The sequence below is a fragment of the Anolis sagrei genome, chromosome Y (assembly GCF_037176765.1).
Source record: "Anolis sagrei isolate rAnoSag1 chromosome Y, rAnoSag1.mat, whole genome shotgun sequence".
Taxonomy (NCBI): domain Eukaryota; kingdom Metazoa; phylum Chordata; class Lepidosauria; order Squamata; family Dactyloidae; genus Anolis; species Anolis sagrei.
This window is the reverse complement of record NC_090035.1, coordinates 47,143,575-47,160,449: the sequence shown is the minus strand read 5'-3', so window position 1 is coordinate 47,160,449 and position 16,875 is coordinate 47,143,575. Positions and strand designations below refer to the sequence as shown.

Here is a 16,875-nt window from a genome sequence, read left to right as displayed (position 1 = left end):
CACTGGCCATCATCTTTGAGAATTCCTGGGTTGGGAGCGGAGAGAGGCAGCAGCATGGAGACAGAGCTCCGTGAAGAATCGTGAGCGGTGAGAGGAGAAAGCAACTTTTCCTCACAGATTCTTTATCTCCGGGCGAGACAGAGAAAGGAGAGTTGGTCTGCAGAAAATCACTTTTAAAGTGGAGACAGCTCCCGCCGCGATATTGTCCTCTACGCTACACTCTCAACATCCAATACATTCAACAGATTCAAGTAAGACTGCAATATTTGCTTTTTAAAGTACACTATCCACGTGGTGTTCTCACAAAGGAAACCTGTCAAAGTCTGTTTTTACATTCCTGCTTGTAAAGTTTACGATCCTTAATTGCCTTAATTGTCTCCCAGTAAGAGCCATTAAGCTGTTTGCTACAACAGTAATCTTTGAAACCTTGTTCTGTGGCTGATAGAAGACAGCAAACCCTTAAAAGGCCAGAAAGGAGACAGAGCTTTGATTTCTTCTCTTAAAAAATGGCAAGATGATTTAAATGCTTGAAATGCAACTGAAAAAGATGGTGGGCTGAACCCGGCTTCTCTTCCGCCTCTTCAAGCACGTCTCCAACTCTCTCAGGCAGATAACACTCCTGCAGCGACCTTGAACAAACACTCATAATCTACAACCAATTATGGATAAAGGGTCACCGCGAATGCCAAAGGGCCCAATCTCCTCCTACGCGTCAGCAGCGTCAACAGTGGTAACAGAGAAGGCAAAAAAACCAAGTCAGTCTCAAGAGAAGACGCTTTCAGAAATTAAAGTTATGTTTGTGGAACTTAAGACCTCAATGGAGGCAGTTACCAATGAACTGAAACTGATTTCTGAACGTCAAGAAAAGACTGAGGCAAAAGTGAATAAACTGGACACTGATCAGAAACTTATTTTAAAAAGGCTTGAAAAAGCAGAAGGGGCTCAACAACTCTTTAATGATAAGCAAGAAAGTATGTTGGATAACATGGCCATGCTAGAACTCAAACTTGCTGACAACACTCTAAGATTAAGAGGGATCCAAGAGGGGGAAGAAGGTGACAATCTGAAGTTGTTTATAAGTAAATTGTTGGCAAAACTTCTGGGGGAGGTTGACCTCTCAGTGATGATGTCTCCATGTTACAGAGTGAGTTCTGCAATAGCAAAACAAAAGAAACTCCCCAGGGACTGTATATCTGCATGTTACAGAGTGAGTTCTGCAATAGCAAAACAAAAGAAACTCCCCAGGGACTGTATTGTGCAATTTGTCACAAGAATATGCAAAGATATTATTTTGAAGAAACAATATAAATCCCCCATTATAATAGGGGGAAAGAAAATATTGATGCTAAAAGAGATCCCTGGAAGATTCTTGAAAAAAAGGAAAGACTTTGCTTTTCTAGTGAGCAAACTTAAACAGAAGATATCCTTTCGATGGCTCTACCCTCAAGGAGTGGCCTTTTACTACAAAACTAAGAGACATTCTATTTTTGATACCATGAAGGCTGAGCAGTTCTTAAGAAAATACCATAAGGACTTTGATGCTGAAGAAGACTCCCAGCTGGAAAAAGAAAGACAAAAAAGACAAGGACATGGTAGAAATAAGAAAGAGAACTTGGGACAAAACCATCAGTTCCATACAGAAGAAGAGAAGGAGCCGGAGCAGGAGGAGGAGAAAGAAATGCCAGCTGCTCCAGAAGAAGAGGAAGAAGAAGAGAAAGAAGTTGGGTAGCAGTGGACTGTCTGAGAAAGTTATATATGTATAGACATTAAGTTTATCTAAGGGGGAGACGGGGGAGGGGGTGGGGAGAAGCAGGGTAATTATGAAATGCACTGTTAAAATGGGCACCAAATCTCTGAATACTATTGTTTGGAATACAAATGGCTTAAACAGTGGGTCAAAGCACAAGAAAGTATTTTATTTCTTGAAGAAGATTAAGCCTGATATAGCTTGTTTAGTGGAATCCCACATGGTAGAAAAGGATATTCACCTATTGGAGCAAGAAAGACTGGGCCAGTTATTCACCTCTTGTAATTGTAAGAAAACCAATGGGATTGCAATATATATTAAGAAAATGCTGTACCCTGAAGTAATTTTTTCAGATAAGGAGGGCAGGATTCTTATAATCAAAGTTCTCATCCAGGGTAAATCAGTTCTCATAGTAGGTATCTATGCCCCCAATACCAAACAAAGCGAATTTTACAAGACACTTGCGGGTATACTTGCAGAATATGGTGAAAAAGATATGATTTGGCTAGGTGACTTCAATGGGGTTATGGATACAAAGTTAGATAGGAGTAATAGAATAAAAAAAGATAAGAAAGAAGGCAGATTACCGGGTTCTTTTTTGAAAGAAATACATCAATGGGATATGTTTGATATTTGGAGAACTCTCAATCCAACTGGGAGAGAATTTACATACTACTCCCATAGACACAGATCAGCCTCCAGAATTGATATGGTATTTGGAACAAAAGACATCATCTGCAGAACAGAAAAGATAGAGATCCTAGCAAGAACATTTGCAGACCATAATCCAATTCTATTGAAACTAAGAAAAGAAAATAGCAACGGGGGGGATGGAGAATGAACGATTATATTCTGAGGATACAAACACATAGAGATAAAATTGGAAAGGAATTAAAATACTACCTGGAAGACAACACCAATGATAACCTAGAGGATAGGGTGGTCTGGGAGGCCGGGAAAGCCGTAATAAGAGGGGTATTAATTCAGCAAAATTCAATTTGGTGCAAAGGTAATAATAAAAAGCAGCTAGAGCTATTAGTCAAGATTAGAGGAAAGGAAATAGAGCTGGAAAGGAAAAGAGGGCAGCGAAAGGAAATTCTGGCAGAATTGAAAAACCTACATCAGCATTACGATCTGTTGATTGCTAATGATATTGAGAAGAAAATCAGGTACAATAGGTACAACTTTTTTGAGAATGCAAACAAACCAGGCAAATTTCTTGCCTGGCAGCTGAAAGGAACAAAGAAATCCCAACTGATTACCAGAATAAGAAACAATGGTGAGACAATTACAAACCTGCAGGAAATCCAGACAACGTTTGAAAAATACTACTCAAAGCTCTATAAAAAAGAACAGGAAGATTTAGACAAGACCATTCAATTCGTTAATGAGACTAAGATTGTAAAATTAACAGAAGCAATAAAAATTAATCTAGATAGATTAATTACACCAGATGAACTAATGGAAACAATAAATAAGATTAGGCCACATAAAGCTCCTGGCCCAGATGGTCTCTCCCCACTTTACTATAAAACGTTTAATGAATGTCTGTAATGGTGTCTGTAATGGTAATGGTGTCTGTAATGAATAAAGTCTTGGAAAAAGGTGAGATTCCAGATTCTTGGAAAGAATCCACAATTGCACTAATCCCAAAATCAGATAAAGACCTGGACCAAATTAAAAATTATAGACCCATTTCACTTCTAAATTGTGACTATAAATTATTCACTACAATCATGGCAAACAGATTCAAACAGACATTAGCAGAGATCATTCACAAGGACCAAGCGGGATTTCTACCTAATAGATACCTGAGCCAAAATGTCAGAACAATTCTGAATGTTTTGGAGGTAGCAGAGAGTGACCCCAATAAAGATTTAGCATTGTTTTTTTTTGGATGCGGAAAAAGCTTTTGACCAGGTCAGCTGGATCTATTTGGAAAAGGTCTTGGATTTATATGGGGTGGGCCATCGCTTTAGAAAAGCAGTGGGGGCAATATATTCTAAGCAATCTGCTAAGCTAAAAATAAATGGACAGCTGACAAAAGCCATAGATATACAGAAAGGGACTAGACAAGGCTGTCCACTTTCGCCATTACTATTCATTTTGGGATTGAAAATTTTGAGTATAAGAATTAGAGATGACACTGAAATTGAAGGGTTCAAAGTAAAAGGCCAGGAAATCAAAATCAGAACATATGCAGACGATATGGTTTGTATTTTATCTAATCCAACACGGAGCGTTCCAAAATTATTAGAGGTAATCAAATTGTATGGAGAGGTTTTGGGTTTTAAAATAAATAAAGACAAATCCAAATTCATCACAAAAAATTTAGACATTAAAATTATTAGGAAATTAGAGGAAACGGCTAACTGTAAAGGAGTCCCAAAGATAAAATATTTGGGAATTACTATCACAAGCAAGAACATTGACTTGTTTCAAAATAATTATGTGAAGACGTGGTCGGAGATCAAAGGAAATTTGAACAATTGGCAGAAGCTACCATTAACATGGCTGGGCAGGATTGCAATTATTAAGATGATGATACTCCCCAAAATGCTTTTCTTTTTTCAAAGCATACCTATTATTAAAGGGACTAAAATCTTCAATTTGTGGAAGAGGGATATCATGAATTTCATTTGGGCAGGGAAAAAAGCCAGGATTGCTTACAAAAATTTAATTGATACCAAAGAGAAGGGGGGACTAAATTTACCAGATTTAAAAACCTACTATGAGGCCGCCTGCATGAGCTGGCTCAGAGATTGGATACAATTCCGGAACATAAATTTACTAAATTTAGAAGGACATGGAATCAGATATGGATGGCATGCATACCTTTGGTATGAAGGAGAGAGATTAAATAAGGCTTTCAATAAACATGTAATTAGGGGAAGCTTAATAGATGTTTGAAAAAGATACAAATTAGGGATGGAACCCAAAACACCCCTGTGGCTGAGGCCAGTAGAAGCCATTGGGAGACCCATCTGCAATAATGATGTCAGAACATATGGGGAACTACTTATCAGGTCCAATGGCCAATGGGCATTGAGGGAGAAAGAGGAATTGGGTATTAAAGATTGGTTCCGATATCATCAATTATACGAAAGATTTAAAAAAGACGAGAAGAGGGGATTTGCTTCAAAAAAATCAGATCTGGAAACTATATTAGATAAAGGGGGAAAAGGCTTAATAGCCAGATTATACAAATATATTCTACACTATAATTTGGAAGATAATTGTGTTAAAACCCCCATGATCTCATGGGCAAAAGATTTAGGGAGAAGCATAGATTTTGACATCTGGGAAAACCTGTGGAACAATGGATGTAAATTTACAGTGGCAGCTTCAATTAATGTATATAAAATGTTCTATAGATGCTACATAACCCCAGCCCTCCTAGCCAAAATGGACAACTCACAAACAGGTTCCTGTTGGAGGTGCAAAACAAAGAAAGGGACTTTCTTTCATGTCTGGTGGTCGTGCGAACTGGTGCAGGTCTATTGGAAAAGAGTAGTAAAGGAAACAAATAAAAGGATTTACAACAAAGTAAAAAAGAACCCAGGGATGTGCCTATTAGGAATATTCAGAGATAGATTAGAACAACCAGAGAGAGAAATTTGTTTGTACAGCTTTGCGGCTGCACGCATTACAATTGCCAAAGATTGGAAAGGGGAGAAAACATTAAACATCAAAGATTGGAAGGATAAACTGTGGGATTATGCACAGATGGCTAAGATTTCAAGCAATTTGAAATATGAAAATAATGAAATATTTGAAAGAAACTGAAAGCTGGCCTTAGCATACTTGATGGGAGAGCCAAAGAAATAAAAACAAGAGGAATTTATTGAATTAGAAGTATAGAGGGTTAAATAAGTTGTGCATAAGTCCTGCGTGGATTAGTGACGGAAGTCAAGGTGGTGGGTAGCACTGGAGGTGGATGGAGGGGTAACTGTATGGTGGGTTGTTTGTGTATGTGTGTTTGTTTGTGTATGTGTATATTTTTGCAACGTATATGGTTGGTGTATTATCTTTTTGAAATAAAATTTATTTAAAAAAAAAAAGAGAATTCCTGGAGAACAAGAGAAGCTCCAGCAGTAAACAGGAAGAAGACAAATGTCCCCATCTTTAAAATGAAGAAAAAAGAGGATGCAAACAATGGCCATCCAATCAGACTGACATCAATACCGGGAAAGATTCTAGAGAAGATCATTAAAAAGATTATCTGTATGAACTTAAAAAGGAACGCCTTCCTTACTAAAACTCAAAAACAAGCGATGCCAGACAAACTTTATCTCTTTTTTGATACAGTTATAATCTTGGAAGATGAACTGGATATAGCATATCTCAATTTTAGTAAGCTCTTTGAAGAAGAGAAGGCTGAGAGGAGATATGATAGCCATGTATAAATATGTGAGAGGAAGCCACAGGGAGGAGGGAACAATGGCTTCAAACTACAAGAGAGGAGATTCCATCTGAACATTAGGAAGAACTTCCTGACTGTGAGAGCCGTTCAGCAGTGGAACTCTCTGCCCCGGAGTGTGGTGGAGGCTCCTTCTTTGGAAGCTTTTAAGCAGAGGCTGGATGGCCATTTGTCAGGGGTGATTTGAATGCAATATTCCTGCTTCTTGGCAGGGGGTTGGACTGGATGGCCCATGAGGTCTCTTCTAACTCTTTGATTCCATGATTCTATGATTCTAAGGTTCACCATGATGTTCTCACAAAGAAGTATATCATGAGAATTAGGGTGCACATGAGATTTGATGGTGCATTGGATTCTACTGCAGACTTGAAAAACACAGCTAATCATGCTGTAGTACTGCCCCTCTAAAGTAGTCTCACTGTGTTGGTGTCTTCCATGCAGCTTACAAATGCTACTCCACAGAAAATGCTACATAGTGGTGCTCATTAATTTGGCCCAGAGTTTGAGGACTAGTTGTTTATATGACACTGTTAGAGCCCTGTTCTGAAATTTCACCGAATGGCTCACATGTATTAAGATATTTAACATTCAACTGTGAACACTATTCCACTAATTGCTCTGGACTGTGAGACCTTGTCATCAGAAAAAGCAACATACTGGAAGAGCACCTGCTTGTTATTCTGTAAAGGTAAAGATAAAGGTTTCCCCTTGGCATGAAGTCTAGTCGAGTCCGACTCTAGGGGGTGGCGCTCATCTCCATTTCAAAGCTGAAGAGTCAGCGTTGGTCCACAGAAACATCCTAGGTCATGTGGCCAGCATGACTGCCTGGAGCACCATTATCTTCCACCAGGGGAGGTACCTACTGATGTACTCACACGTGCATGTTTTCAAACCACTGGGTTGGAAGAAGCTGAGGCTAGCAACAGGGGCTCACCCCATCTGCGGATCTGAACTGCCGACCTTCCAGTCAGCAAGTTCAGTTGTTCAGCGGTTTAACCTGCTGCGCCACCACGGCACCGATATTCTGTAGATGGGGCCAAAAAAGTGTTTTTGAATTACACTCTACATTACAACATTTCTTCAACTGACCACTAAAAGCTTCCTATAATAGAACATAGACTTTGTTCAAAATAAATATTCTTTGACTATAAAACATTCTATTCTCCTTTCCCAATGTTGATTGTTAATCCTTTAGTTCCTTTTGTCTGTTGACATTTGTTTTCTTTCCATGTTATTCACTAAATTGCTTGTTAAAGTACATAAAACCCTGTAAACATTCACTATACTTTTAGCACTTTTACCACCTGTATACAAACTAACAATGTTCAATACAAGTCCGAACGCATCTCCCCCTATGAACCAGGACAGATATTAAGATCTTCTGGGGAGGCCCTGCTCTCGGTCCCACCTTCTTCACAGGTGTGGCTGGTGGGGACAAGAAAAAGGCCCTTCTTAGTGGTGGCCCCTCGGCTGTGGAACTCCCTCGTGATGCAAGATTAGCCTCCTCCCTCCTGACATTGAGAAAACAAGTAAAATCCTGGCTTTGGAACCAGGCGCTGGGAGACTAGCTACAATGCAATAGACAACTGGAAATCAACGTGACTGTAACTTGAATGGCTCATGGACTCTGAATACATACTTTGGGCTTGTTTTAATTGATGCTTTAAATCCTGTTTTAATTGTATTTATATGTAATTGTTTTATGTGTAATGATTTCATGTTTAATGTATTTAGAATTTCTTATGTTTATGTTTTGATGAGGCATCTAATTGTGCCAAGGTGTAAATCTCTCTGAGTACCTCCTTGGAGGTGAGACAGGGCAGGATAGAAATACGGTAAATAAATAAATAATTTTAAATGAAAATGAAAAAAAAGTATTTTAAGTATAGATTTAACAAGCAGCTCACAAATTAGTATACCACAATTGTGTCATACATTATGCACTCAAAAGGACGTCCTGGTCAGGAATTTTCCTCCAATTCAATTCCATGGTTAAATCAGCTTTCAGCATTGCAGGAAATGAGGTTAAGTATCACCCGCTAAAAATATCTATTATAAAACATTTAATAAAGTTCAGTTCTTGTGGGTTTTTTCGGGCTATATGGCCATGTTCTAGAGGCATTTCTCCTGACGTTTCGCCTGCATCTATGGCAAGCATCCTCATAGAGGTCTGTTGGAATTAGGACAATGGGTTTATATATCTGTGGAATGGCTGGGGTGGGGCAAGGAGCTCTTCCCTGCTGCAATTAGGTGTGAATGTTTAGCTAATCACCTTCATTAGCATTTGAAGGCCTGCCTGAACCTGGGAAAATCTGTTGCTGGGAGATGTTAATCTGTGCCTGGTTTCTTCCTCTCTGTTGTTTAGCTGTTATAATTTTAGAGTTTTTTAATACTGGTAGCCAGATTTTGTTCATTTTCATGGTCTCTTCCTTTCTGTTGAAATTGTCCACATGCTTGTGGATTTCAATGGCTTCTCTGTGTAGTCTGACATGGTGGTTGTTGGTGTGGGCCAGCATTTCTGTGTTTTCAAATAATATGCTGTGTCCAGGCTGGTTCATCAGGTGCTCTGCTATGGCTGACTTCTCTGGTTGAAGGAGTCTGCAGTGCCTTTCATGTTCCTTGATGCGTGTCTGGGCGCTGCATTTGCTGGTCCCTATGTAGACTTGTCCACAGCTGCATGGTATAGAGTAGACTCCTGCAGAGGTGAGAGGATCCCTCTTGTCCTTTGCTAAACGTAGCATTTGTTGGATTTTCTTGGTGGGTTTGTAGATGGTTTGTATGTTGTGTTTCCTCATCAGCTTCCCTATGCGGTCAGTGGTTCCCTTGATGTATGGCAGGAACACTTTTCCTCTGGGTGGATCTTCATCTTTACTCTCGTGGCTTGTTCTTGGTCTTGCAGCAGGGAAGAGCTCCTTGCCCCACCCCAGCCATTCCACAGATATATAAACCCATTGTCCTAATTCCAACAGACCTCTACCTCTGAGGATGCTTGCCATAGATGCAGGCGAAACGTCAGGAGAAATGCCTCTAGAACATGGCCATATAGCCCGAAAAAACCCACAAGAACTGAGTGATTCCGGCCATGAAAGCCTTCGACAATACGTTTAATAAAGTTGACCAGCAACACACACAGCCAATGAATGCAAAAGCAATTGCTCCCCCTGCTGATGTCCAAAATGTTAACACTTTATTGCATTGCTGTTTCTGAATAACTCTGTCAAGCAATTTATAACACTCATCAGAAAATATGGTACTTTTTTCTTCCACACTTTCACCAGACTACCAACTGCCACTACATCTTCTTTTTTAAAATGTTCTAGCAAAGCAAACAGAACACTTCAGATTTTACAGCCTTTTGCCAAGCCATACAATCGACTTTATTACATATACATCTTTGGTAGAGATATTAGCAATATAAATGTGGACATAGTTATCTAAATCTTTTGGCTAGTGTCAGCTACAGTAGAATACAGTAGAGGGGCTGCGATTAGCATACTGGGTTAAACTGCCAGCTGGAGAAAATCTTGCTGACCAGAAGGTTGGCAGTTCAAGCCACAGGTCAGGGTGAACGTCTGCCATCAGCCCTAGCTTCTGCTTACCTAGCAGTTCAAAAACAGAAATGTGAATACATCAATAGGCACAGCTTTGGTGGGAAGGTAAAAGGCACCAGTGAAGACATGCTAGTGACTCAATCAGGAAAGTGTCTGTGGACAACAGGCTCCTTGGCATGGAAAAATGGAACAACAGCACTACCCCATGACCAGAATCAAACACAGTCTCCAGATGCCGTAGATGAAAAAGAGCGAAGTCTTGCATCTGTCTATGTACTGTCTCTGTTGTTATATATGTATTCTGTAATCCCTTGGGGAGATAGGTTGGAATACAAATAAAGTATATTATTATTATTATTATTATTATTATTATTATTATTATTACATCAGTAGGACTATGATAAGTCAACATTTATGTAAGTTTCGTGATCCAAGATCTAGAATTAATTACTGCATGAAGATATTTAAAAACTGATCTATTCCCAAAGTTTCTGGCAGTTTACATTTAGGGTGAAAAACAAAAGGAATAACTCCTAGATCAAAATAAAACACTAAGTTTCTAAGAAAATACAAAAAAAGTTGTTTTCACTTAAAACAACAGGTTAGTCTGAGACAACAAAAAGGATCAGAGAAAAATGATCAAATTTTACTACATTTTTGAAAGGATGTTTGAAAAAACAAAGCAAAGACACCACAATGTTTGGTGCCTGGATGTTAAATACATATCTTTATCTTGGAGATGATGACATATGCTGGTCTAAATTCATTTGAGACTTCAGTCCTTGTATCAGTCTTCCCAAACCTCATGCCTTCTATAATATTATTATTAGTAAACCAAAAGAAATCCCAAAAGAAATCATGATAGTGTGGCATTGGTGGAGGACTGCCATAATCTGTGAGGATTACAGAAGGATAAGATCAAAGTTGGTCAAAGCTTATGCTAACACAAGAATTGGTATTGGTCAACCCAGAAAAACGTAAATCTCCCATATCTGATTCAACACAAACTTACCAACAGTCTTTGATTCTGACACGCTGGTTGATGGCAACAGGTGATTTACAGTGTTTTCTTCCACTGGATCTTTAACATCTACTCTGCTTTAAAAATAATAAATAAATATAAATAAATAAAAAGAAAAATAAGTGAAACAATATTGGGGAAGAAATCCACTTTGTGAAAAGAGCAATACTATGAAGAATTCCAGCCTCTTCAGACACCTTCTATGGTGCCTGCTCAGAGGATGCTTCCAACAGCAATCAATTGTCTTCCTCAAGCCATCAGATGGAGCCATGCAGCAGCATCACACCATTCTCCAGCTCAATAACCTCAATTTATTACCTCTTAACTTTTATTATAATCAATATCAGCACTCATGTTCTGCAGTAGTGACTCAGCAGCTTGATTTGTCAGAGTAGACGTCATTCTTTTTCTAAATAAAGTTAAGGATCCTCCTCCAAAATCCCTCCATATGGCAACTAAGGGAGACTTTTTTCCTCCTCAAGATATTCCTTTAAATTTTAAATTCAGCAGCTCAGCAGTTTAACCCACTGCACCACCATTTAATCTGAGGTGAAATCAGGATAGAAGGAAGCGGTTTCACTGTACAGATGCCTCCAAATGGCATCAAATTGCCAGGGTACATGTGTGCCCTGTCACTCAAGTTTTTCTCCATTACATTTTCTTATTGCAGTTCTCAGAAGCAGATCATCACTATCACTTCTTGTCAAACAATCAAACAGCACTGTTTTGTCAGTGTTTTCAGTCCTGTTTATCTGCAGTTGGTCTACAGAAATCAAGAGACCACATTAATCTATAGTGACTCCTACAAAACAGATTATTATGTATCTAAAAAGACAACAAAAATATTCAGACCAAAGCTCATTCATCTACCAATTAGATAATTTCCCTCCATGCTAAAAAGGGCTATTATTTGATATGTGGAAGCAGCGCCTACAAGATGCTTCCTCACATTTGTACTAGACTCAGTATGTTTCAATGCTGCTTGTGACTTGCAGTCGCATATATATAAACATATACCAAAGGCCAAAAAAAATGAGATTCCCCTTTCTTTGTCAATTGGACAAGCACAAGTTGTCGAGGCAAGGTTTATTGTTTAACTTCACCCGAACTGTATTGCTTTTGAAATTAATCAATTGACTACATACCTAGGATGCAGTTCAGCATTTCCCTGAGTCAGTTCTGGTAAAAAAATCAGCACATTCGTGCTCACCCTTATTCTGCAAGCTGCCTAAAAATTAGACATTAGATAAACTGATTACAATAAATATAACATAGTTCTAGATCACATCTCTCTTTTCTTTGTAGGCAATGTTTTTATGCTGCTTTGTATGCAGTTTTGATAACTTTCCATTTTAGAATTCAGTGGCATTGAAAGGAAGTAAGATCATTCAGCCAGGTATTCCCAGAGGCTACACTTGGAACTATGTGTCAAGTTTTCTCTTCCTTTAAGGAATGCTGCTATTTTAACATATTGTCAGTGTTCTTTCAAGTTTTGATTTTGCTGTTAGGAAAATGCAGAAATGACACTTGTTAACTACAGGTCCTTGAGGCTATCCTTTATTCTTCAAGGAGAAGAAGGCTGACATGACACTTGACTAGTTATATCTCATATTGCTAGCCATGACAAGCCATATTGCTAGCCATGCTAGCCATATTGCTAGCCCTAAAGAGTTGCTGATGTAACAAAAAATTATCAACAACGAAAATATCTTTCACAACAAAACAGACTTCTAGCATGCTTCAGAATGATATTTTTTAAATACTCAAAAAGAATTGCATGAAGCTTCTATCCTCAATGGGAAGGTATGCATTTTATATAATCTTTCTCACTATTTCTACTGCAGTGTGGAGCTTGTCTGTAGGAGTTCAAAAGAAAGATTTCAACTTGCAAAAAAAAGCAAAAACATGAAAGAACTGCCACCTAAGCCACAAGTGAGATGAATAGCACGTGCAAAAAAGTTTGAAAACCCATTTCTGAACCGATGCTGCTACAAGATTACTAACCATTTTATGCCAGATTATTTTAAGATGTAATTGTTAAAGAGAAAAAAAGTCTAAAAATATTTTATAGTCTGATTTGCTGCTATAGATGTGGGTAAAGCATCAGGAGATAATGCTTCTGGAACATGGCCAGACATCCCGGAAAACTCACAGCAACCCCGTGATTCTGGCCATGAAAGCCTTCAACAACATATTTGTATGGTGTTCACTGAATTGTGTTTCTTTTCCCTTTATTTTATTTATTTCTCGTGTCAGGGCAGCCATTATTAATACATGCCATTAAGAAAACCCACAGATATTATTCTCCATCTACGCATACTAATTTATGGAAAGACATTTTATGATGACTGACTACTTTGTAAGTAATAATATGCAGAAGACCTTATACACTTATATAATTTAACATTACAATTACTCCATTTTGCTTTTATGTGTTTGACTCAATGCCATTGTATACTACTGAATTTCCTTAAAAATTAAAAACACACACAAAGTGACAGTAGTCAGCAGCCCCCCTTTGACCCAACTTCTTTTAGGCTTTTAAAGGAGGAAGCATTGAAGATCAAGTCAAGAGGTGCTGTGGCTTTAGCTTTAAATACTTTTTAAAGTTTATTTTTAATACCATTAATATTTAATTATATTTTAATGTTTGTATATTTTTAGGTTTTAAATAGTATTACATTTTGTGTTACTGTAAACCGCATTGAGTCTCTTTTGTGGAGAGAGAAAGAGAGATAATAATAATAATAATAATAATAATAATAATAATGTATAAGCAATCAGAAACACCACCATAATTTACTAGATGAATGGAAGATAAAAAGATAAATTCTAGAGTTTTTTCAAACCCGGTGTCCATGAATGTATCAGATTACAATTTCTATGTTGGGTGTAGAATCCAGCACATCTATCAGATTCCAGGGTGGAAATGCGTAGTCTGGTGAACAATGGCAATTTTAAATGTCAAGGGGAATTTGTAGTTACAATAGCACTGTTCACTGGGTGTTCAATCAGACATCCTACCATTATTTGAACTCTCAGTACATTTGGCCACAGATATATTCGGTATTATCCATTATTGCTCACCAGTCTGGGAGAAAGAGCTTACTGTAGTAAAGGGAAACAATTCATCAGAATCATCGTTCAGGATCTTAAGAGAAGTCCAAGCGCTATCCAGAGAATTGCTTATCATGCCCTCAGAGGATCTAAAGAAGAATTTTGAAAAAAAAAATGTGAATAAGGTCAGAGTTTAACAAGTATGCCTCCATTTCACAACGTAAAGCCATGTGTAATATACTACGGAAAAAGAAATACATCAAGCTGTCATTCTCTCTCTCTCCCTCTCTCTCTCCCTCCCTCTCTAATTCTCTTCATCCAGACTCAACTTGCTAGGAAGGAAGGGAAAACATCCAAGAGACTCAGGCCCCTTCTATGCTGCCATATAAAATCCAGATTATCTGCCTTGAATTGGATTGTGGATAATCCATAATGTGGATTATCTGGTTTAATACTCTGGATTATATGGCAGTGCAGAAGGGGCTATAGACCCCATCATATTGCCATATGATGCAGTTTCAGAATGCAGTTTAACTGCATTGAAATGGATTATATATGTCTACACTGCCATACAATGTGGTTTATTTATTTATTTACAATATTTATATTCTGCCCTTCTCACCCTGAAGGAGACTCAGGGTGGATCACAGAACACATACGGCAATCATTCGATGCCATTTATACACTGACAAGACAGACAATTGTACACAGATAGAGGTATATATAGGCCTTTCTCATCTTTGGCATCTTGGAAGCTTGTGCACAGTTCTGGACACTGGGGGAGGGGGCTGTCGCTCCATATTCCCTGCCGAAGAACTTTGCTTGTAAACTTCCTTCTTGATCAAATTGCTGGCATTGTTCTGGCATTTCCTTACAGGTACCTTAAATGCCTTTCCACTTTAAGCGCTACCTATTTATCTACTCACATTTTGCTTTCAAACTGTAACGTAGCTAGAAGCTAAGCTAAAGGACAGAAGCTCACTCCAACCTGGGCTTCAAACTATCAGCCTTTCACAATGCAGTTAAACTGCATTATGAAGCTGCATTATATGGCAGTGTACATGGGGCCACAGTGCCAGACAGCCAAGGGTCAGTCAGGCCTCTCCTCTGTTAAACAAGTCAGGTCAGGGCCATTCAATAAAAACAACACACAAACTGGTGATACATTTGGAAGTTCCTGCTGCACTTCAAGACTCTTAACTGGTTTATTACTCTTGAATTGGATCCTAACAGTGATGGACAATCCTGCTCTCAACATATAGTTGGCATTGGCTCATGCAATGTTCCCATGTCTGCAAAATCCTCTTGGCCTCTTAATAACAACCATGGCTTTTTTGTATTACAGCCCACACACTCCCAGACTCTGTCCAGTAGAATTTCTATGGAGACTCAATTCAGAGGAGGACAAAAACAGTAGCAAATAACATTTCAGTGCACATCTACTACTCCCAGTGTTCTACTTTTCCATCAACTTATTTTGTTTTTCAAGCACAAGGAACTACTGTCTCTATACCCTGAACTTTTAGAGTTCTCCAGACAGCTTTGCTTCTTCCCGATCACACAATTATTAAGCAGTTTCCTAGCTTTCTCTATTTTAAAAAGTGAAAATGTCTATATCGCGGCTTAAAATAGGGGCTGTAAAAGTTTTGAACTTTTTTAAAGCTACAAAACATTCATGACAGAAATAACTAAGCCAGAAAGAGCAATAAGGTACAGTCAACCTTCTGTTTCTAGTTTTTAAAACAATATCCTGCACATATATTTTTCCTCAAAAGAGTTTTTTCCCCAAATGGGTATTATGTGACCCACTTTATTATTTATTATTTTATTTATTTACGATATTTATAGCCTGCCTTTCTCAGTCATATGGCGATTCAAGGCGGGTTACAGGTCACCACAAATTCAATGCCATACATTCATTAAAAACAATCAATATAACAATGTAAAAACATATATAAAAGACAATAAAACATGTAGTCTCCAGTGTCATCCTGTTAGAATCCATTTCCAGTAACTTTAGGATTTATATGGATGGAAAGTGGGATATAATTTAAATCAAAACATAAATGTTGAAATGTCATAAGAAATGTCACAAAATTTAAATTTTAGTATCTAGTCAGAAATACTTAAAACTGAATTAAAATCATGTCAGTATCCCATGCGAACATCAAAAGAAGGCTACAGGAAATAGCCATTGTTTCCTCTCATCCCAAAACAAATCTATTCAACATGGCGATCTACATTTCATAACAACTCTTCAAGAGTATCTACAATATCTATATCTATGCACATAATAAAAGTGAAAATGAGTGAAAATATATGTGTGTGTATGAGGCTGAGGTGTCCACTTGCACAGACAGGCTTTCACTTCCACAAAATAGCTATAACTCTCACTACTCAGGAGACACCAAAGGCCCTCCCTCCAATGACATTACAGATTATAGAGAGAGTCATAAACATGTACAAGAGCCCTGCCAATGTCCTTCACCATAATGACCCCCAATCAAGTGACAGCTTTCATATGGAGACCATTTCATCCTAGATTTTATGTGTTTCTTTCACCACAGACGTCCCAGTGTTACTTACTCTCTCCACTTGTGTGGAATTTGCATGACCTCATCCACTGCTTCTCCCTTAACCCTTTCCTATTCTTTTTATGGCACTCAGCAAACAGGATCTCACTAACATTCCTAGCGAATATACAGTGGAAGTGAAGAACAGATTTGAAGGACTAGATTTAGTAAACAGAGTCCCAGAAGAACTATGGACAGAAGTCCGAGACATTGTTCAGGAGGCGGCAACAAAGTACGTCCCAAAGAAAAAGAAAACCAAGAAGGCAAAATGGTTGTCTGCTGAGACACTGGAAGTAGCCCAAGAAAGGAGGAAAGCAAAAAGAAACAGTGATAAGGGGAGATATGCCCAGTTAAATGCGCAATTCCAGAGGTTAGCCAGAAGAGATAAGGAACTATTTTTAAACAAGCAATGCATGAAAGTGGAAGAAGACAACAGAATAGGAAGGACAAGAGACCTCTTCCAAAAAATTAGAAACATTGGTAAATTTCAGGCAAAAATTGGTATA

The 16,875-nt window shown here is 38.2% G+C and overlaps 1 pseudogene; it reads right to left on the bottom strand.

Annotated features, from left to right (window-relative positions):
* LOC137095617 (sorting nexin-29-like) overlaps window positions 1–16,875 on the bottom strand; it is a 177,057-nt pseudogene that overhangs the window by 130,307 nt on the left and 29,875 nt on the right.